The sequence below is a fragment of the Puma concolor genome, chromosome A1 (genome assembly GCF_028749965.1).
Source record: "Puma concolor isolate L17-30 chromosome A1, mPumCon1.1.hap2, whole genome shotgun sequence".
Classification (NCBI taxonomy): domain Eukaryota; kingdom Metazoa; phylum Chordata; class Mammalia; order Carnivora; family Felidae; genus Puma; species Puma concolor.
In genome coordinates this window covers 195,200,085-195,223,368 of record NC_141667.1, presented here as the reverse complement: position 1 = coordinate 195,223,368, position 23,284 = coordinate 195,200,085, and the positions used below count along the sequence as shown (strand labels likewise).

The following is a 23,284-nucleotide window of genomic DNA, read 5'->3' as shown; positions in this document are numbered from 1 at the left end:
GTACTTATTTATAATCTGGAAAATGGTTCTCCATTACAGAATGGGTGCCCAATAACTTTGGGTTTAGAAGAACTAATTGAAAATTATTGTCTTCTTATGGTCTCTTTCAGTCAAGTTCTGACTATAATGATGGTTTTCCAAGTTGTTCATTTTATACCTATGAAAAGAAGTCAGCAACGTTAAAACTGTCTATGTGTGGTATTTTCCAATGTTCCTTGGACTCCTAAATGCACCCTTTAATATATCATACCTGTAGAATGTCTAAAAATGTCACTTGGATAACTATCTTTTCCCTGTGCTTCACCAAGATTAACCTTTGAGTTATATAAATCAAAAATTCAAGGAAAGAAGAAAAGCTGAAATGGATGTCAACCTTGTCCCTTTGCTTTGTGAAATTTTCAACTTGAACACTGTATTATTGGTGATGTTTTAAACATTCAGCTATATTTCTATGGTGTTTCTCTCCACAGAGGTAAAAGCAAACATTATTCAATCTCAGGCAACCTTTAATTTGGTGACAGGCATTTTGCACCATATTAGAAAAATATGGATATAGAACTTTAAAAATTCCCCCATGGAGTATACATAGTGAGTACCAGTATTGAAAATGGACTTGAAATTTTCACTTCCAGTCGGTATCCTTATCACTAGGCCATGTTACTATACAAGTGAGGCTTTAAGCGTATATGTAAAATATCTAAATTAAACGTCATTGGAAGGCAAGGTAAATGCACTGATCATTGTTTTCTAGCTTAGCCTGTTATGTTTTCACTAATAATTAGCTTCATATTAAGATAAAACTTCTCCTTCCATGTATTTTAATATTGTATTATATTTATTTTTTCATAGTTGTTACTTAGTTTTTAATCATCTGATTTCCTCTGATAACCAGATAAGACGGGCATCTATTCTCAAATTACAGATAAAAGAAACTGAGGCTCAGAAGTTTAATGTCAAGGAAAGAAAGAAGGAAAGAAAGAAAGAAAGAAAGAAAGAAAGAAAGAAAGAAAGAGACTTGCTTTCTCTATTCTAGGGAACTTTCCTTCTTGTCAAACTCAGTAACAGGAAAAGAAATGTCAGAGACATGAGTGGGTGAAACTTAGAAGCACTTTAGAATAATTTGACTTCAAATTGTCTGATTGCTATTTGATTATTTATAGATTACTTTGGCATGCACTGATACTCATTTTTAAATACTATTTCTTATTTATGAAGAACTACATGAAACAAACACACACAGTTCACTGAAATGCTTAGTTTTTTAAATATTGTTATCTCATATAACTGTTTACATAGAATTTTTGTCTTCTACAGTTATGACCATGTACTGGAGTTTAAAAAAAACAACAGCATATTTTAAGCATCAACAGTAATGCTATGGTTCTTTATTTTATTTTTAATAGTCATAAAAATTAGTGTTCACACTTTGACACATCATTTAAATGTTATTGTGACATTGCACCAGAAGTTACCAATGGAAGGATTTATAAAATACAAATATATATAACCAGAAGTTGTGTTATATACAAAGGTCACAAAACAATATTGTGGCTGTACAAGTTCAGGTCTAGAGTTTCAATTTCCAAAATCTCAGTTGTTGGAATCCATGACAGCTGAGGCATAATATAACTAAGCAATGGTAAACCAGTAAAAAAATATAAAATAGATATAAGCTGCTATTGACCTTAAACATTCTGTTTCATCATTCACATTTAGGAGGAAATGAAAATTTAGAGAAAATAGAAAGATTCAGTATAAATTTAAAGACATATACATATATATGGCCACTTAAAGGCTAAATGAGACACCTTTATCATAGCAAAATTATACTGGTGTCTAAATGATTAAAACCGCATGAATGAGAAATGAAGTTGGGTCTCATTTTACTCTAGAAAAGCAATAGTACATACATTTGCAGTTTACAAAGCAACTCTGCATACATTGTCTGATCTTATGGAATGCTAGTATAGGTTCACCAGTGGAATCAAATGTAAGAACCCTTTAACAAATCAGTATGGACAGATGCTCTAAGAATTTGTGTAAACGATTACAGTGAATTCCCTCTTGGCATATACAGGAAACATATGCTTTTGTGCAGTTTCATTTTAGATTAAAAAGAAAGAAATCTAGAGAAACTTATTTTTTTCATTGTGTTCATTTGATTTCTAGGACCTTTAAATGCCCCTTTCCCACTTCACTTGAGACAGCTGAACTATCTACACTATAAAATCAGCCACCAGAATATAAAAACCCTGAAAAAAATTCCAAAGAAGAAGGAGTATGAATGGTGTGCCACTTTGTCACCATTGTTCTTAAGAAAAAAATAAAATGTGTCTATATAGGGGAGGCTGGGTGGCTCAGTCGGTTAAGCGTCTGACTTCAGCTCAGATCATGATCTTACCCTACAATTGGGCTCTGGTTGACAGCTCAGAGCCTGGAGCCTGCTTCAGATTCTGTGTCTTCCTCTCTCTGCTCCCCCCTGCTCGTACTCTGTCTCTGTCTCTGTCTCTCTCTCTCTCTCAAAAATAAATAAATATTAAAAAAATTTTTTAATTAAAAAATGTGTTTATATATAGTTGAGTGAAATTTTATTTTTGTATAATTAAAGTCTTATTGAATCAGACTTATTAATTGTAACAAAAATGGAAGAGCTAAAAAATGGAGCATTAGGGTTGTAATATTATGTAAGTGATTTAAAAAGTATAAACATTATATAGATTCAGTTCATGGTACTTATAAACTATGTATCAGCATGCTCCTTAGGAGAAAATCATATTTTTATTATTATTAAGAATACATTTTAATTAAACATCTACAATGTGTGAGGTACCATGATAGATACAGAGAGGGTTCAGATATGAACCTCTTCTTATAAGATCTTACAAGTAACAGAATTATATCTTAGTTGTAATAAATTCCACAATCCTTAGCAAAAATAAATCCTGTAAATACAAATAAAAGACAAGATAAAAGCTTTATATTCACAACAGATTCTTATTAGTGACCAGCCTAAAGATTCAACTAACATAAAACAGTACCAATAAGTAAAAGATGTGTGAGTGTAAGATATTTGTTAAGAAAATAACCTCACTATATTTATAGTTAGATAGATAGATAGATAGATAGATAGATAGATAGATAGATATACATATATATGTAGATAGATAGATATACATATCTATCTATATATAGATATACATATATACATATAATAGATATACATATATATAGATATGCATATATATATACATGTATATATATGTATACATAAATATATACATGTATATACATACATATATATATACATATATAGATAGATATACATATATATGTAGATATATATATATACACACATATATGTGTGTATATATATACACACATATATGTGTGTATATATATACACACATATATGTGTGTATATATATACACACATATATGTATATATACATATATATACATGTATATACATACATATATATATATACATATATAGATAGATATACATATATATGTAGATATATATATATATATACACACACATTTTTTTTTAAAGCAGGCTTCACACCCAGCATGGAGCCCAATGTGGGACTTGAGCTCATGGCCTGGAGATCAAGACCTAAGCTGAGATCACAAGTCACTTAACTGACTTCCCAGACACCACTAAAAGTTTTGTTATATTCTGATTAAAGGGTAAAGAAAAAATCTAGAAATTACCATGACTATAGAAGTATCCAAAAGTTGAGTTCTTTCTTTTGAAATCTTTTCCACAATGAGAATTTAAATGAAATATGAGAATAAAGAAATATATAGCACCCTAAATAAAAATATTGCATACCCTGACCAATTTTGGTACCCTGACAAACTTTAATTGTAGTATAAAATTCAATGAAAGTCATGCCGACAAGTTAGCTTTACCTCTTACTGTACAGGTTGAAATTAAATTTTATCATTCTGTAAGTTTTAACTGAAATTTTAGCTAATTTTGTAGAGAAAGCTAAGTAAGTTGGATAATTAAGTGTATTTGAAAGATTTATTCAATTTCCTTTAAAAGGTATGTGTTTTGTGTGTATATATATATACATACAAACATATAGAATCAAATATATATACAAACATATATATACAAACATATATATGCAAACATATAGAATCAAACACATTGTATATAATCAATATGTTGTTGAATTGAAAAACTGTAGGAAATTTACATTATTTATGTCCTTTTGGAATTTCTTATAATAATATCCACTTAAAAAAAAGTTTAAAAAAGATTTTATTCACCTGGATATTAGGAAATTTAATTTGACTTTGTGAACAATTCCTTTGAGAAGATTTTTGTTTTCCAAAAAAAGAAAAACATCATGATATTTAACAGATTTATAAAATCTGTTTAAGAAAAATTACTCCTATGCCATTACATTTTATCCTGAAGTCTAAATGACCATCTGTTTTCTTTGAAAAATGAGTAATGTTAGCAATTGTGTTTTTTTTATTGTTGAACCCAGGTTAGTCTCTGCCTGGGGTTCAAGTTCTCAAAGATGGGCAGATTTAATATATTTGTCACCACCTTGATATTGCTTAACTTCAGATAAAAGTGATGGTTGGTAAGTCTGTGAATTGAGGACAAACCCCGTGTTGTTATGCTGAAACAATATTTAAGAACTCCAAGTCTTTATTTTTGTTCTAAACTGCACTACATCTTGTTAGGTTCATATTAGTTATTTTTAAAAATTACCTCTTTATCTCCAATTTATCAAGTTACCATTTTAGTCACTGTCCTGGTATGTTGTTTCTTTTATTTTATTCTTTTTTAAATAAGCAGAATTTGACCATTTCTCTGTAAGTCTTTTATTTCTTTTGGACAGCTTAGTCAGACATCTACCTAGAATTTATTTTAGGTAAAAGGGTTTACTACTTTCTTTAAGTAAAAGAATTTTAAAAGTTGTGAACTCCAGTAAATGGATAATTTTTGAAGATCAAATAAGCCAGGGTCAATTTAGTGCATATCAACTGAGATGTCCAGGGTTTGCATTTAAAAATGAATTTGCGATTGTCTTTGGTCTCTATTTCCTAATTCATTTTTAGGGCTTTAAAGATCTGTTGTAACAGGACTCTTGTTACATTTAATAAGTGCCATGTTGATTGGCGTTCTCTAAGTAGGCTTTTCAGTTTGCCTGTGGGGAAATTTAATATAAAAACATTCAACATTCTTTTATTAGTGTTTTTTACTATTCCCAGTCCCATCAGACCTTTGGTGCAAGCAGTGTATTATTGAAAAGCTTATCTGTAAGAAGTGAGCCAAGGGGAAATTCAGCCTTTATTAATATTGACATCATGTTCCCACACAATGGCTGTCTAAAGAAACTTTTCAATTGGATTTCAACTGCTTTGATGCAATATAAATGGAAACAACTGAATGCATGGTTTAACACAGAATAGTGAATGATGCTGTATCCTGCACACCCAAACATAAAGTTGGAGGTTAGAGGTATTTCAGGGCCATAATTTAGTATTCTCAATTTATAACGGTTAGTGGAATGTTGTTAGGTTAATTTGGTGGGTTCTTGAATACATATAAAATTTTCTCTGGGTTCTCTTCCCTTTCTCATTGCCAGTTTAAAGAAAAAGGACAACTAATATATTTCCAATGTGGAAGTGATCTTTAAGGACCAGGATAAGATGTAAGTAGGGTAATAATTTATGTTTAAGGATATGTTATACTATCATTATAAACAGCATCAACATCAGAAAAGATTGGGGTGTTTAGAGACTATTCAGGCCAATGTACTGAAAATACTTCACGCTGGTTGTTCTACTTTCTTTTACCTTCACAGGTTAAGCACCAATACGGGAAACTGCTTTTTGCAGAAGTACAGAGTGAAGATCTAAATCAAACAGGTGGAAAGGTGTTTTTAAGAGAAATATTTGCCACTTCACCGCAGAACTGGACTATGGTTAAGGGTATAACTATTAGCTTAACCAGTAAACAAATGCTCAAGTAAAAGGCAACAAGGTCTTCAAAACCTGAAAAAAATAGTTAACATTTTCTCAGAACCCTACATATAATTTACTGTAAAATAAATTCTCGACTCACTGAGCACTATCACTTCTCTGGTTAGACAGTCCAAATTTGACATCTAGAACACTTCTTTAAAGTCACCATTTTCCTGGAAACACTCTAATTTTGAAGAGTCTAGAGCTATATTTAGCGTTTGAAGAGTAGTCTTTTAAAAAATATGGTTATAAAACAGATTGATTTAGAGGAGCATTATAATTAGCTGCTGAATATGTTAGAAGGATAGATTATTCTACATGAATCACGGAGCTCACTTTAAGTGTCATCCCCCATTCTAAACTGCCAGCTTAATTTCTTCTCATTTTTCACTGCAAGAGCCTTTTTTTCTATTATGCCAATAATAAAGGTGTAGTTGTCATGAAATAGGCATACCTTTGTGAAATAATGAATTATAAACTGTTTTGTTTCAATTTTTAAAGTAACTGAGTCATGATTACTTGATTTGACAATAACTAGCAAACCCACCTGCAGAATAAATTCATTTTATACAATATATCCAGAGTTGGTAGCCTTATGAGACTCTGGGAAACATTTTGAAGTTAATTGAAAAAAAAATTGTAACACAGGATAGCATAAATGACAATAGGTATGGTTGTTCACATATTATCTCCAGAGATATCAGAAAATTATTATATAAAGAAACAGCTATAACAATACTGATGGCCAATATTTAAACATTTTAACATAAGAAAACACTTAAGATGATCTAAAGAAATTAAGATACGCTTAATCTAAGAGATGATTAAATATATTAATAAAATGATTCTGGAAATTGATCATTTGATAATAAATATAAAAATGTTGCCAATTTTTGAAACCCATACAAATCTGTCAAAGTAACAGTATCACACTGGGTGAATTTTAGAGAATAATCCACATTGTTACACAATCTTGGAACTGTCATAGTAAGAATTGTGTAAAATTGGTGGTGTTGTATAATCTCAATGTCCATCATAAGCCCAAGATAGTAACTATTAAATATATATTTACAATGTTCTATTACTCTTGACATATGCCACTGTGCTAGATGCATATGGGATGTTTAGTAAGTACTTAATAAATGGAAGACTAAAATATAAATAACAGAAAAGCAATGTTTTTGTTTTTAGAAATTGTTCTTTAGGAATATCTATTTTCTTCTTTTTCTTTTTTGTAGTTAAAAAAAGGGTTGCCCGGGGCACCTGGGTGGCTGGTCAGTTAAGCATTTGACTCCTAACTTCGGCTCCAGTCATGACCACGTGTCGGTGGGATCGAAACCTGCTTGGGATTCTCTCTCTCCTACTCTCTCTGCCCTTCCTCCATTGGCGTGTACTCTCTGTCTCTCTCACACAGTCTCAAAATAAACAAATAAACTTTAAAGTAAAAAAGTATTTGGGTGCCGGGATGGCTCAGTAGTTAAGTGTCCAACTCTTGGTTTTGGCTCAGGTCTTGATCTCATGGTTTGTGAGTTGGAGCCCTGCATTGGGCTCCACGGTGACAGTGGTGAGTCCGCTTGGAATTCTCTCTCTCTCCCTCTCTCTCTGTGCCTCCCCTGTTCACACTCAATCTCCTTCTTAAAATAAATAAAACTGAAAAAAAAGTTTTTCCTCCTTTAAAAATAAAATAGTTTCCTGGGGCGCCTGGGTGGCTCAATTGGTTAAGTGGCTGGCTTCGGCTCAGGGCATGATTTCGCGGTCCATGAGTTCGAGCCCCGTGTCAGGCTCTGTGCTGACAGCTCAGAGCCTGGAGCCTGTTTCAGATTCTGTGTCTCCTTCTCTCTGACCCTCCCCCATTCATGCTCTGTCTCTCTCTGTCTCAAAAATAAATAAACGTTAAAAAAAAAAAAAAGTTTCCTGAGTTAAGTACACTGGAACGAATAATAGCAAAAAAGGGACTAAAATGACAAGGTTCTAGAACTCAGGCAACTACTCACTGTTGTCCTAGAATCACATTGGGCAGGGCTCTGGTGTTGCTGTCAGTGAAGTGGTAAATTGCAGAAAGAGAAGGGAGGAGGGGGAGAGTGCAGAACAGATTCTGTGCAGAGGGACACAGAAGGGCAGGCTCCTGCTGTGTTGTTGAAATACAGGTGCACCGCGCTGGTGAAACAGCCTTTGCGCTCCTCTGAGAAATCTCTGAGGACTTAGTATAAAAGATTGCTGCATCCCTGCAGAGAGTTTCTAACTTGGTGGGTCTGGGATGCATCTAAGAATTTTCCTTTCTAGCAAGTTCTCCAGTGTTGCCTGTGCTGCTGGTTGAAAAAACACAGTTTGGGAACTACTGAGATTAGAGAATGGGTTTGCTATCTAGGATAATATGTTCACACTTATTACACTGCAAATTCCTTTGTCAGTGGCTAAAACAATTATGTTACTATAACAATGTTTTCCTGTGCTCAGAGCTATATATTCACATTTAAAGAAGAATACAATCATTTGATATAACCTAACACATGCAAAAATTCTCAGGCTAATTATACCTACAAATGGCCCACCTATAGTTACGTAAAATTGAAATAGACCTAATACCACAGTTCTTACATTAAAAGTTATATAGGCCATGCAGGTATATGAACGTAGACATGTTTTTAGTTCAGCCCTGGATCTGTACCCTTATAGTTACAGTTAACATGAAAATTTTTGGTAGGATCTTATGCCACCAATTTAAATTCTATTAATTAAACATTGAACATTTAACCATTTAAACAACTCCTTGTATTAAATGGCAATCACTATTTTCTTGCTATAATGCAGTGTCTCATGTCACAAGCAGGGTGTTGCTCACAACTATAGGCCAATAGCTAGGACTTCCAACCTAGAGACTGGATTTTGTAGACATATTATCTGTATCTGTATCTGTATCTGTATCTGTATCTGTATCTGTATCTGTATCTGTATCTGTATCTCTCTATCATCTCTATCTCTATCTCTATCTCTATCTCTATCTCTATCTCTATCTCTATCTCCATCTCTATCTCTATCTCTATCTTAAAAGAGTTCAGACAGGGGTCAACTCTTGGCCCTAGGGTAAAGGTGGCTTTTATTTCTTCTCTTGGGGAAAAAGGAGAGGGGAGTTTTCCCCATGCAACCAACCTAAGGAAGGGGTGGATGCGCCCCCCAGGGGATGAGGCTGGAAGAGCCCAACAGTCATTCAGAAGGGCTCCTTCCTGTCCATTTCCCCGCCCCAGGCTGCAGGGTGTGCTCCTGAGAGTCACTATAGGTCCAAGGTGTCTGAATCCCTGAGTTATCATGTGGAGGGAGTTGCCCTGAAGACTCACTCTGTTCATAACTCACTTCCCATGAGGTAGAAATAAAATGCATGTGTTTTTAACACCAATATTCCGAGAGAAGCCTATTCTAACACAATGAATGGTGACGGCAGTGTAGTGTCATGGGCACTAAGATGCAAACCTGGATGTCGTATTTTGGAGGGCAAAGAAAGAGATGGCTCTTTGTGATTTCTGACTTGTAGTGAAGCAAAAGAAAGAGTAACCTTTACGGAGTGATGGACAGAATGGTGGACTAAAAGAATGTGTTGTATAAGTACATAGTCATATATTACATATTTATACATTTGGGTATGTACATAGATTTTTATTATTAATATTTACAGGAAATGTGGCATCATGTTAAGAATATTCATCTAAGCATCCACAGACCTGGGTTCTCTTTCATATTCCATCACTAATCACCTAGTGACATGACAAGACAGGCATTTCATCTCTTTGGGCTCAAATTTCTAATTCGATAAAACACCAGATCTTTATAGATTACTTTCTTGCTATTCCATTCTATCACTCTGCTTTTGTAAGAATGGCCATGGCACAGATTATTTTGTTCCTCACTGGAAACTTACTGTCATTTCTTTTCTTAAGACAATGGCAACGGTGTTAAGGAAGTAAAAATGATGCATTTCCTTTATTTTGTCCATAAGACAATAGCTTCTCATCATTTTCTCTGCCAGGGGAGCATAGAGTAATAATGAACAGATAGCAGAATGATATGATGATTATGCTGTATTAGAATTTTAATGATCTCCTTCTCATCTATCTTTCTGACCATTTGCTATTTTGCAGAAAGAAGATTCAGTGCTTTCTATTTATTGACGACTTGTGTTAGTAACTTTAAATGTGCTGTTTTATTTTCTCTTACAAGAAAGTAATGAGTAGGATATTATCTTATTATCCCAAATGAGAAAATTGATACCTGTGGTTTTGGAAGGAATAAAAGATTAAATAATCTTTCATAATAGGAACAATTTATCTGAGTTACCATGGGTTCCTGTTAATTTCTTGTTTTTAGCAAACTAGCAGCCAACCATGCAAAATTTCAGGGAAGGGAAAAACTTCCTAATTTTTTGAACAGTTTTTTCTCGCTCATTGGACACATGCCAGTGAGACCTCAGCTTTCCTTTTTACTAAGGAAGTGACCAAACCTAGATGAGTCAGACTCTGGAATATGACCCTATCATGCTGGAAATGGCAAATTTCATTCTTTTTTTATGGCTGAGTAATAGTCAATATATAAATTACATCTTCTTTATCCATTCACATATTAAATACTTAAATTGCTTCCAAATCTTGGCTACTGGAAATCATGCTTCAGTGAACATAGGGGTGCATATATCTCTTCAATTTGGTGGTTTCTTTCTTTGAATAAAAGAAGTGAAGTTGCTGGATCATATGGTAATTCTTTTTAATTTTTTGAGGAATCTCCATGCTGTTTTCCATAATGGCTGCATCAATTTACATTCTCACCCACAGTGTACAAGAGTTCCCTTTTCTCTACATCCTTGCCAACAAGTTTTATTTCTTGGTTTTTTGATGATAGCCAATCTGACAGGTGTGAGGCAATATCTCACTGTGGTTTGATTTATATTTCCCTGATGACTAGTGATGTTTCATGTGTCTGTTGGCCATCTGTATATCTTCTTTGGAAAAATGTGTACTCACGTCCCCTTCCCATTTTTTTTTTTTTTTTAAATCTGGTTGTTTGTTTTGTTTCTTTTTAGAGAAAGAGAGAAAGTGTACGTGTGTGTGCATAGCGGAGGGTCAGAAAGAAAGGAAGAGAAACCTAAGTAAGCTCCGTGCTGTCAGCAAAGAGCCTGACATGGGGCTAGATCTCCTGAACCATGAGATCATGACCTGAACCATCAAGAGTCTGATGCTTTTAATCAACTGAGCCACCCAGGCACCCCTGTGTTTTTTATATTAAGTTGTGTAAGTTCTTTATATGTTTTGGATGTTAACCTTTTATCTGCTGTATAATTTACAAATATCTTCTCACATTCAATAGGTTGCCTTTTTGTTTTATTGATGGTTTTCTTTGATACGCCAAAGCTTTTCAGTTTGATGTAATTCCACTTGTTTATTTTAATTTTTGCTGCCCTTGCCTGAGGATATTGGTTTTAAAGAAATATTGCTAAGGATGCCAAAGACTTACTGGCTATGTTTTCTTCTAGGAGTTTTACGGTTTTAGGACTTGCATTCAAATATAATCCATTTTGAATGTAGTTTTGTGTATGGTATAAGATAGAGGTCCAGCTTCATGCTTTTGCATAGGGCTGTCCAGTTTCCCAACACCATTTATTGAAAAGATGGTATTTTCCCCATGATATATTCTGACCTCCTTTGTCATAGATTAATTGACCATATATGTGTGGGTTTATTTCCGGAATTGCTATTCCATTCCATGAATCACATTTCTGTTTTTGTGCCAGTACCATGCTGTTATGATTACTATAGCTTTGTAGTATAGTTTGAAATCTGGAAGTATTTTGTTTTTTTCTAAGATTGCTTTGGATAATCATGGTCTTTGTGGTTCCATACAAATTTTAGGATTCATTGTTTTAATTCTGTAATAAAAGCCATTGGCTTCGATGAAGATTGCATTGAATTTGTAAACTGATTTAGGTAGGATGGATATTTTAACAACGTTTATTTTTTCATTCCATGAACATGGTCTGTCTTTCCATTTGTCATCTTCAATTTCTTTTATCAGTGTCTTATAGTTTTCAGAGTTCAGGTCTTTCATCTCCTCAGTTAAATTCATTCATAGGCATTTTATTCTTTTTGATGCAGTTGTAAATGGCATTGTTTTCTTAATTTCTCTTTCTGGTATCCCATAATTAGTGTAGACAAATGCAGTCAATTTCTGCATGTTAATTTTGTATCCTATGACCTTACTGATTCACTTATTAGTTCTACTAGTTTTTTGATGGGGTCTTTAGGATTTTTTATTTTAGTATCCTATCATCTACAAATGGCAATGTGCTATTTCTTTTTAATTTGGATGCATTTTATTTCTTTTTCTTGTCTAATTGCTGTGACTAGGACCTCCAATATTATTTTGAATAAAAGTGGAGAGAGTGGGAACTCTTGTTTTGTTCTTGATCTTAAAGCAAAAGTTTTCAGCTTTTCACAATGGACTATGATGTTAGCTGTGGGTTTATCATATATGGCCTTTATTTTGTTGAGGTACATTCCTTCTATTCTCTTTGATGAGGTTTTTTTTTTTTATGTTTTTGTTTGTTTGTTTGTTTGTTTGTTTTTGAGAGAGTACAGCAGGGAAAGGAAAAGAGAAAGGGATAGAGGATCTGAAGTGGGCTCTGCGCTGACAGCAGTGAGCCCAATGTGGGGCTTGAACTCACAAACCACGAGATCATGACCTGAGCTGAAGTCAGATGCTCAACCAAATGAACTACCCAGGTGCCCTACTACTTTATTGAGTTTTTATCACAAATGGATGTTGAATTTTGTCACAAGGCTTTTCTGCATTTATTGAGTTACTCATGTGATTCTTATCCTTTGTTTTATTAATGTGGTATATTACATTGGTTGCTTTGTGGATGTTGAACCTTCCTTATTATATCTTAGATAAATCCCACTTGATCATGGCATATGATCCTTTTAATGTTTTGTTTAATTTGGTTTGCTAATACTTTGTTGAGGATTTTTACATCTATATTTATTAGGATTATTGACCTGTAATTTCCTTTTGTTGTGGTTTCTTTGTCTGGTTTGGGTATCAGAATAATGCCGGTTTCATAAAATGAGTTTGCAAACATTGCTTATCGTCAATTGTTTAGAATAATTCAGGAAGGATAGGTAGTAACCCTTTTTGAAATGTTTGGTAGAATTCACCTGTGAAAGCTCTCTCATTCTGAGACTTTTGGTTTTGGGAAGTTTTAAAATGACTGGTTCGATTACATTACTTATAATCAGTCTATCCAGATTTTCTGTTTCTTCATGATTCAGTGTTGGAAGGTTGCGTGTTTTAGATTTTCCAATTTGTTGGCATATACTTGTTCATAGTAGTCCATATGATCCTTTGTATTTATGTAGTGTCAGTTGTAATATCTTGTTCATTTCTGATTTTGTTTATTTGGTCCCCCTCCTCTCTCTCTCTCTCTCTCTTAATGAGTCTAGCTGTGGTTCATTGCCTTTTTTAATCACTCAGATCATATTTATCCCTCCAGTCATCTATAAATTCCTTCAAATTTGAGAATTTCTACAATCTAAAACTAACATTTCTTAATTATCATTAATTTTAATATGTCTTTTGTGTTCTGTTATAAAAGAGAATAATAAAAACTACGTCAATTTTGATTATGTGTTTCAAAATTTAATGTGTTTATAGTGATCAACTCTTCGTTAAATAAATATCATCTATATAAAATATTTATCAGTTATTCTAAATACATTTGCATTTATATTAGAGTAATGGCAAGAATAAAAAGCTTTTGTGGAAAAACATTTCATCTGAAAAATTTTAAGCAATGTTTAAAATACAAATATGTGAGTTTATAAATCAGGTTGGTTAACAAAACAATGAGCACAGTACTGACTGCAAAGGAAATCTCATTCTAAACAATGCAGCCAACCTAGAAAAAAGACACATGAAAAGAAAGAAATTACTGAAGCTATTACACATATGACACACCCAGCTGGGAGTCCAGCTGCTCAAGGAAGCTGGTGGTTCTTGATCTTTGGGAATTCCTAATTAGAATATAAGTTGGAAATATAATAGAAAACATAAAAGAAAAAGAAATCTAATATTAGTTTTAGCTCTTGTTTTGTGTCTTTAAATGTTAGCAAAGACAGAGTTATAAGAGCTGGGCTAAGTAAACAATAAATAATTTTTATAACTACTGACTTTTGATGCCAATTATACTTTATCAAAGTTTCCAATATTCCATCACATATTTATCCCTACTTTCAGAATAGGCATGGTTGCCAATAGCTTGTGAACTGTAGGCTGCATTCTAGAGCTGCTGTATATGAATCAAATGGCATGCACTTAGGATGCATTTATATATTCCTTAAAAAGCAGATTTTTCTTCCATTTGGCGCTTGCTACATACTTCTCTAAAGGTTTTTGCAATAGATGAGCCTTCATAGGATTATAAATCATAGCATGCTAGAATAAATGCTATAGAAATTGAATACATGGTACAGTATTTTGCACGGTGATAATCACCTATAGCCTGAGAGCATATAAATATGTGATTAATTTATATTTTTATTTTAAGGAACCCAAATAAATGTGTGCCCATATATTCTGTTATTTATGGTATTTCAAATTACTCCTTTACAGGTTTATAGGACTAATGTGACCTTCCCAAGATCTATGCTAGCAAGAGTAAAATATCCAAATAATTTACCCAGAAAATTAACATGAAAACAAAACCAAAACTGTAACAACTTTTACTTTTACACAATTGTCTGGATATTCGAGGTTAATCATGTTTAGGTTTAATTTCAAGTGGATTATTGCCTTTATTCTCTATGTCACTGCTAACGAACCGTATTTTCAAGGTTGATCAGTATGCAAGACAATGTATTCTCTGATTGATCAGTATGCAGGGTTGGATTACTCCAGAGAACATTTGGGCATTTTCACTATGTCCTGTGGATTAACCTGCAGAGTATGCATTTTGGAGGGCAGGTACTAAGGGAGGAAACAAAACTGACTTAATGGTCTGGCACTGTGGAAGTTTGATCAACTCCCTGAGTGGAGATCGAGCCATCTTATGAAATCGCTTGCCATATGACAATAATCCTAAGATCTTTGGAAAATAAATGTGTTTCATTGTCATGGTAGAGCAATAAAACTGATTAAACAAAAAGTAGTGGCATTAATTTTTTGTTTTTAATTATGGACCATATTGATACTTATTCAGACAACGATTTTCTAAATTTTTTTTTTTTTTCAACGTTTATTTATTTTTGGGACAGAGAGAGACAGAGCATGAACGGGGGAGGGGCAGAGAGAGAGGGAGACACAGAATCGGAAACAGGCTCCAGGCTCTGAGCCATCAGCCCAGAGCCCGACGCCGGGCTCGAACTCACGGACCGCGAGATCGTGACCTGGCTAAAGTCGGCCGCTTAACCGACTGCGCCACCCAGGCGCCCCCAGACAACGATTTTCTAATGGTAGTAGCTGTTCCATGTTTGTGTGATCATTTTAGGAGTGGAAATATATGGGTACCTACTGCATTATATTCTACAGCAATGATTTTAGACTTTTTGGTGTAGGTAGTGGAATTCTTCAAGAGATTTCTGTCTTTGCACCCCCTCCTGCTGGTCTTCCTCCTATTAGATGAGAAGTCATGTGAGGCTTTCAGTTGAATATCTGGGGCTTTTCCAGATTTTTAAAAATCTTCTGCAAAAGGAAGGAGAGAAGAAAGGAGATTCTCAAAAATCCAGTGTAACTTCCAAAAATTAAGTGAAAATTAAGTATTCTACATTCTAGGTTTAATCTTATTTAAGGATCTTTGAATAACAGTTGAATTTTCACTTATTCTTTTTTTTTTTTTTTTTAAATTTTTTTTTTTTTTCAACGTTTATTTATTTTTGGGACAGAGAGAGACAGAGCATGAACGGGGGAGGGGCAGAGAGAGAGGGAGACACAGAATCGGAAACAGGCTCCAGGCTCCGAGCCATCAGCCCAGAGCCCGACGCGGGGCTCGAACTCACGGACCGCGAGATCGTGACCTGGCTGAAGTCGGCCGCTTCACCGACTGCGCCACCCAGGCGCCCCTTCACTTATTCTTTTAATTAGCTTAAATCTTTGAAATAGGATAACCTCAAAAAAAAAAAAAACCAACAAATTGGGGTAAGGGGAAGATAAGTAGGGCAAATTTTAAAGTATATGTTTTATTATCTCTCATAAGAATGACATGCTAATATAAAAAAAATGCACCTGTGGAATCTCATAAAAAATGAAAGGGTGTAAGAGTGCTATATGCAAGAAATCTAGAGAGACATTTGGAAGTGAATGTTAACATTTTCCTCATATTGCATTATGAAACAAATACACAAAATAGAAGACTCTTTTACATCAAAATATTGATTTAATTGAAACATAGTCAATCAACAATTATTGAACACTATGGTTGGAGCAACCGGTTGTAGGAGGGTGTGGGATAACTATACTTCCTTTTCAAGGCCATCCATCATGAGATCCAAAAGAGGACCCGGGTAGAAAAAGAATCCCATTAATTGTAACAATAACAAAAGTTGTTTTATCTGACTCCAGCCTTCACTTCTACTGTGGAAAAACCCCTTTCAAAAGCAAATACATTACCTAAGAAAAGCTGACACATGAACCCCCATTGTCATCCACTAATACGTTACCATTTTATCTCATGAACATCGTTGATGGTGAACAATGGTAAGAGTTCATGAAAAAGCACATTAATATGGAAGACAAGAAAGGTGTTGTAAGGGATTCTAGATCAACACAGGAGAAAAATTTCTTTTACCTAAAAGTTGACTTTTTGACTGACTTTACCTCCCCTGGCTAAACTCTAAGTCTGATTAGAGTTTTGATTCTTATACTTAAATGGAATAGAAAGTGGAATGAGTTTTGTTTTTTTAACGACAGAGACACTTACTGTCTGGATACATTTTGGAATCAAGAATTAAGACCTTTAGCCAAGTAGATCTTACACACCAAAAACAAAGAAAACCAGAAATACTTACCAAGCCGAAGTCAGTGGCAGCGGGAACCACAGTAGATTTGCTCTTCAATTGGTGCTGCTGCTGGGGCACTTTTCAAAACCCCACAGGCCTCCCTGGAATGCTGGCAGCAGGAGCACATGGTCCCCTTCAGAGCAGATTTTTCTCACTACTGCACCCTCTGCTTTTGCCTCAAAGCAAGAGCTTTTCTCTTATATTCTGCTTCCTCAAATACTTGGCTCACTTATGACCCCCACTCCTCATCACACCTCCTCTACAGAATGGCCTCTGTCAGTATATTCTTTCAGTTATTTCTCCCACTACCAGTGCCTTGATTTCCTTTGACATTCCAAATTCCTGTCCCATAAGTCAGAATCTCCATTTTTCTTGGGGTAGAGCCATCCATAATAGGTGACCATATAGTCAGAGCCATTTCCCTTAGATCAAGCTTTGGCCTGAGGAGTACAAGAGTACAAGAGTGGTAAACTAGTGGGAGACTAGTTTATTTTTTCCACTACTATTGTGATTTAGATCCCTTAAAGTAGGCTTGAGGCTTAAATGTTAAAATCATGGTTCCTGAGAGCTGACATACATGTTTAGTGACACTTAAAATATAATCAGGTTAGGGGCGCCTGGGTGGCTCAGTAGGTTGGGCCTCCAACTTCAGCTCAGGTCAGGATCTCACCCTTGTGGGTTTGAGCCCAACACTGGGCTCTGTGCTGACAGCTCAGAACCTGGAGCCTGCTTCGGACTCCGTGTCTCCCTCTCTCTCTGCTCCTCCCCTGCTCGCACTCTGTCTCTCCCTCCCAAAAATAAATAAAATAAAATAAAATTATAAAAAAATATAATCAGGCTAGTGATTCATATGATGTGGTAATATGGTAATTTTGGCAGAAACAAATTGGGATTGACTGTAAAGGTATTCTCATTTCTCTGAGACAAAGAACGAGAATTGTAGTGCAATATACAGAAGTTCTTCCAGTGCAAAGCCCACAAAGAAAGAATTTCTTCTTGGGACAACAGGTAGGACACAGTGTTTGAAGTAAGCATTGAAACTGACAATGTTGCCCCAAAATGTGAAGTATTATATTAGAGCCAGTTGCTAGAGCTACAGAAATACATAATAGTTTCATAGTAGTCTATGAAATACATAGTAGTCTCACCTAAAATGGAATTTTTGAAAAACTGCAATCAGAGAACATAAAAATATTTTTAAATGGGCATTAAAAGCTAAATAAATGGAAACAACTTTTGTCTAGAAGTCTAAATGGAACATAGAACAACATAAGATATGGAAGATGAATGGATGACACACCCAGAGAAAACAAGTTAAGTAACTGTTTAAAGGAAGGAGGGGCACCTGGGTGGCTCAGTCAAGCATCCACTCTTGATTTGGGCACAGGTCATGATCTCATGGGTCATGCGATCGAGCCCCACATTGGGCTTCCACTGACCGCTTGGGATTCTCTCTGCCCTCCCCTGCTCTCATTCTTGCTCTCTCTCTCAAAGAAAATACACTTTTAAAAAAATGGGGGGGGGGAGACATTTTCTATAGGTATAACACTTTGATAATTACTAGTGAGACCAGATTCAAAGTGGCTGTCAAAATCCTCCTATATACTATTTACCATTGGTTGAATAAACTAGTTAAAATTGGTGAGTTTATATGGCTTTCAATAGATTGTATAAGTTCAGGTTTCTTAAATTTGAGTAAATTTATTTAGATAGGCTTTACATGATAGAACAATTTTAAGCTTTGCTAAAAATATATTTATTAGTTAAGGAAATATTTTTTTTCTAGATCATCTTCTGTGTTAGGCACTCCATGACACATTGATGAAACATAGGTAAGTAAGACATACTCACTGTCCTCAAGGTATTCATAAGCTATTAAAGATAATTAGTATTATAATTCTTTTGGTTACAAGTAAAAAAAAAGAAAAAAAAATCACAAACCCAAACTGGCTTACACTAAAGAGATTTTGAACTAAAGCACTATCACCAAAACTGAAGAGTTGATGATTGTTTGTTCTGATGGGATTCATTTTTAGCCTCAATATAACAATGAGCTGCCAGCTCCTTGAAGCCTTAGTGGTCCCAAATATTACATTCTCTAAGCACCAAGCCAGCAGAAGAATTGGAGTCAAAGACCTGCAATTCCCAGCAAAGTTCCGAGATTCTCTTCAACCAGTCCATCCACGAACCACCTTTTTCAAAAGCATGCATGTGCAGGTGTTTTATGCTGGCATTTCCTGAAGACAGTGGGAGAAATTTATCACTGTGATTAGGAATGTTAAACAAGCTGATTGCCTGAGGCTGATGAGAGCCTCTCTTAAGATGCGGGTGTGGTAAATTCCACTCTAAACTTTGAACAAGGAAATTTGGGATCTGGTTAGGAAAGGGGAGAAGGAAAGAAATTCTGTTATTCCAAAACAAGTTTGCTCTAGAGATTACAAACAGAAGACTAAAAATGTTATGTATTCAGTGTTGTGGTAAATACAAACGCAGGTGTCATGGCAGGGTGGAAAAGAGAGACATGACTTCCCTGACTATGTCAGGTGAGAATTAAAAGATGGGTCCATATTAGTTAGGAGACGTGAAGCTGAGAGTGGGAGAGCATTCCAGAAAGAGAGGGCGGAATGAACAAATACACAAACCGAAGTGAGGATAATAAACAGTCCAGGAGAACAGTAAGTCACTTCATGATGCTAAAGAATAAAATTAGAACAGGGAAGAGTGAGTGATGAAGCCAGAGATATCTAAAGGTGCCAGGTTATTGTAGGCAATGTCATGGTAATGATAATTAATCCTGTGAGTGTTAGAAATCCAAAAGGAAAATTTCAGAATACAGGTTAGAATCAAATTTGTTTTTAATTCATTGATGCTGCCTAGTGTGGAGGATGGCTTTAAGATGATCACGAATAATGGCAGGAAGACCAGTAACGATATTATAATAGTCTGGATAAAATTGATACGGGCCTAAAGTAGGCTTCAATGATAGTAAAAATAGAGACAGAAACAGAACTGAGGAACTATTTAGGAGGTAAAATTTACTGGATATGGAAATTAATTGGATGAGGGAATGAGGGACAGGGGTTGGGGAGACATCAATGATCTGTCCTGGATTTCTACCTTGGTTGCCCTAGATCAGGGATTGGCAAACTTTTTCTGCATAGGGCCAGATAATACCTATTTTAAGGTTGCAGGTCATAAAATCTCTGTTGCAACTCCTCAGCTCTGCTTTGTAAGTGCAAAAGCAGCCAGAGATAATATGTAAATGTGTGGGGATGATTATGTCCCAATACAACTTTATTTTCAAGTGGGTGGGCCAAATTTGGCTCTCTCTGGCTGTGGTTTGGTGATTCTTGTTCTAGTTGAAGAATGGTTTCATTACTAGCTTAAAAAAAAAAAAAAGGAGAAGGAGCAGAAGCAGGAATCTTGGAGTTCAGGAGGTTCCTTTGGGTTGTTGAGTTTAACAATATCTGCAGAAAATTCGTTAGGATTTGTACACAGGTGGTTGAGTGTGGAAGGGGTGTGTGTATGATCAGGACATACATACTTTAGATTCTTCAGCATAAAAATGATTTGAAATCTTGACTCTGGATAAAATTACGTAGCATGGTGAGGAATATTTTTAGAACAGACCACTAAGAATGTGAATGGTTTTACAAATTTCTGTTCTAGATGCTAAAGATACAGAAGAGACAAGTACAGGCATGGCTTTCATTCTCCTGGAGTTCTCAGGCTAGATGGAAAAGAAATGTTTGAAGGGATGTCTCGAAAAGTCACTCTACCTGAAAACCGTAACCAAAATTGTGGCGCCTTTGCTGTCCAAACCAGGTAAGTAATGCCCTTCTAAAAAGATGCCTTAATATGCGTCAGTTCTGTGTGCATGTATACCTCAATTACCTCAGGTACGTATATACCTCAGTTGGTGGCATCACAACACCTGAAGAACAGAGAGATAATAAAATGAATTGAAATAATGAAATAAAATGAAAATGAAATGAAATGAAATGAAATGAAATGAAATGAAATGAAATGAAATGAAAAGAGTATCCATACTAAGCAATGTTGCATGCCTGATCAATTTTATCCTTCATGATCAGTTTCATTGTAAGGATATCCATATTATTATACCTTTTGATTTAGGTATTACTAAGGTGTTCCTAAGTGGGAAATATAATGTTAAAGACATTCAATGATTTTCCTATTGTTATTTATCTAGTATTTAAAAGAACCAAAAAAATACATATATATACATACATATATACATATGTATATATATATGTATGTATGTATGTATGTGTGTGTGTGTGTGTGTGTGTATATCTCCATGCTTTTCCAAAAGTAAATATGGTGATTTTCGATTAGGCCTTATTGCTTCACCATTTAAATTAAGGAAGCCAACACTGAAGATATTTAAAATGATCCTTTATCAAATTTGAAAAGAAGCAATGTAGAAATGCAGATATTTCCACATTTCCCAGTTAGGAGACATTGTGAGGAAAACTGTCATAGAGCTATTTCTTAAAATCATGGAGAAAGTTTTTAAAATCTCTCATTTTGGGGGTGCCTGGGTGGCTCAGTCAGCTAAGTGTCTGACTTCGGGTCAGGTAATGATCTCAAGGCTGGTGAGTTCAAGCCTTGTGTTGGGCTCTCTGCTGTCAGCATGGAGCCTGCTTTGATTCCTGTCTTCCTCTCTCTCCCTGACTCGTGCTTTCTCTCTGTCTCAAAAATAAATAAAAACGTCAAAAAAAATTTTTTTTAATCTCTCATTTTATTTTTGAGCCACATCTCTTCTTGCTGATTTGCTTTGAAGAGAAAAAACTCAGTGATCTCATTGTTTGGAGAGTTAATGGAGTGTAGATGGACTCAATGGGCACTTTTCTATAGGCTGTGCTCCTGCCTTTGTCTCTGTGTTGCTTCCTGTGGTTGGCTTGCCTCCCTACACACAAAAAGCAAACAGACCTCAAGTAGATCTTGTATATCTGTTGATATTGCAAAATATAGATCTCTAAATGAGCTCTCTCTTGCAGGGATAACAGATAACAATGGCTTCATTGTTTAAATACGAGTTTCTCCCAATTAAATTTGGGAATCAATAAAGAAATAGAGGAAATATTTCTTTGCTGTGACACCTTATTATTACATCAACTTTTGTGAGCCACATCTGTGGGCTGAAACCTAATGGAAAGCAGAGCCAGAAAGATTCTGGAAATTGGCAGGATCTGATGATCCAAAGAGGAGAGTAGGAACTGTAATGTGTGTGTGTATGGGGGGGGGGGGGGTGTAGGGACAAGGAGACTCCTGGAAGTGCTCAAATCCAAACAGAGCTGCATCTTGTTAAGTAAATTTACCCACCAAAAAATGACTTACTGTGAAGGATAATGCCATTTTAGTTCCTAACTGAAAACCTCTATGGTTTAATGTGTTGAAGAAACTATTACATAACATATTGGAAACATATTGAGAAAGATTTACTAACTTCATGCTAAATAAACTCTCAATAGTCACTTCTAGTGATTTCTAGAATATAATGTGAGGAGGTTGAACAAGATGACTTTTGAAGTCAGGTAGACTATAGTTCCAATCCTAGATCTATCATCACAGGTTATGTGACTTTAAGTAGCTAACTTAGGCCCTCTGAGCCTCAGTTTCCTGAAGAAAAATGATAATCAAACCTCTGGTAAACCTGAGTAAGCTAAATGCTTGACAGATAAACCCCAAACTTTACTGTCTTAAGGTAACAAAAGTTTTTGTTTCACTCACTTAAGGATCTAACATGGGTGTCCCTGGTTGGGCAGCATTCCTGAGCGTTTCTTCTCAAAGGGGAACTCGGCAGCCCACATTCTTTCCATATTGTGGCTCTGCCCTCCCTTACATCCTTAGAGTCCTCCCTACTCAGCTGGCAGATGGAGGGTGGTCCTTGAGGAGATTTTGTAGGTTTGACTAGAAAGGGCAAACACTACTTCTATCTATATTCCACTGGACAGAATTCAGTTGCAAGATGACTCCTAATTTGGAAGGCTGGTAAAGATTATCTAATTGTCCAGCAAGAAAAGTACTGGAACCAGGGTGAAGCAAACGAGGTGCCTAGGATGCAAACTTAAGGAACCATTTGTTCCCAACATCAGGCAAGTGAAGGGTCTTTTAAGTGCAGGACTGGTATCTGCAGCTACCTAAGAGTGAGTACCTCCTTACATTTTCATCCCTAGACACCTCTCTTGCCTCATTCCAGTCTCTGCCCAAAGTAAACAGTTTAAGGAGGA

At 35.2% G+C, this 23,284-nt stretch overlaps 1 long non-coding RNA gene across 2 annotated transcripts in view; it reads left to right on the top strand.

Annotated features, from left to right (window-relative positions):
- The window catches only part of LOC147584706 (uncharacterized), a 223,265-nt gene that overhangs the window by 58,946 nt on the left and 141,035 nt on the right, over positions 1-23,284 (top strand). Inside the window, exon 2 of one of the 2 annotated variants that reach the window (XR_015255832.1) lies at positions 20,697-20,846. The exons of the other annotated variant lie outside the window; for it this stretch is intronic. This is a non-coding gene — a long non-coding RNA (uncharacterized LOC147584706). Of the gene's footprint in view, positions 1-20,696; positions 20,847-23,284 lie in introns of those variants that run through there. 2 annotated transcript variants of the gene reach the window in all.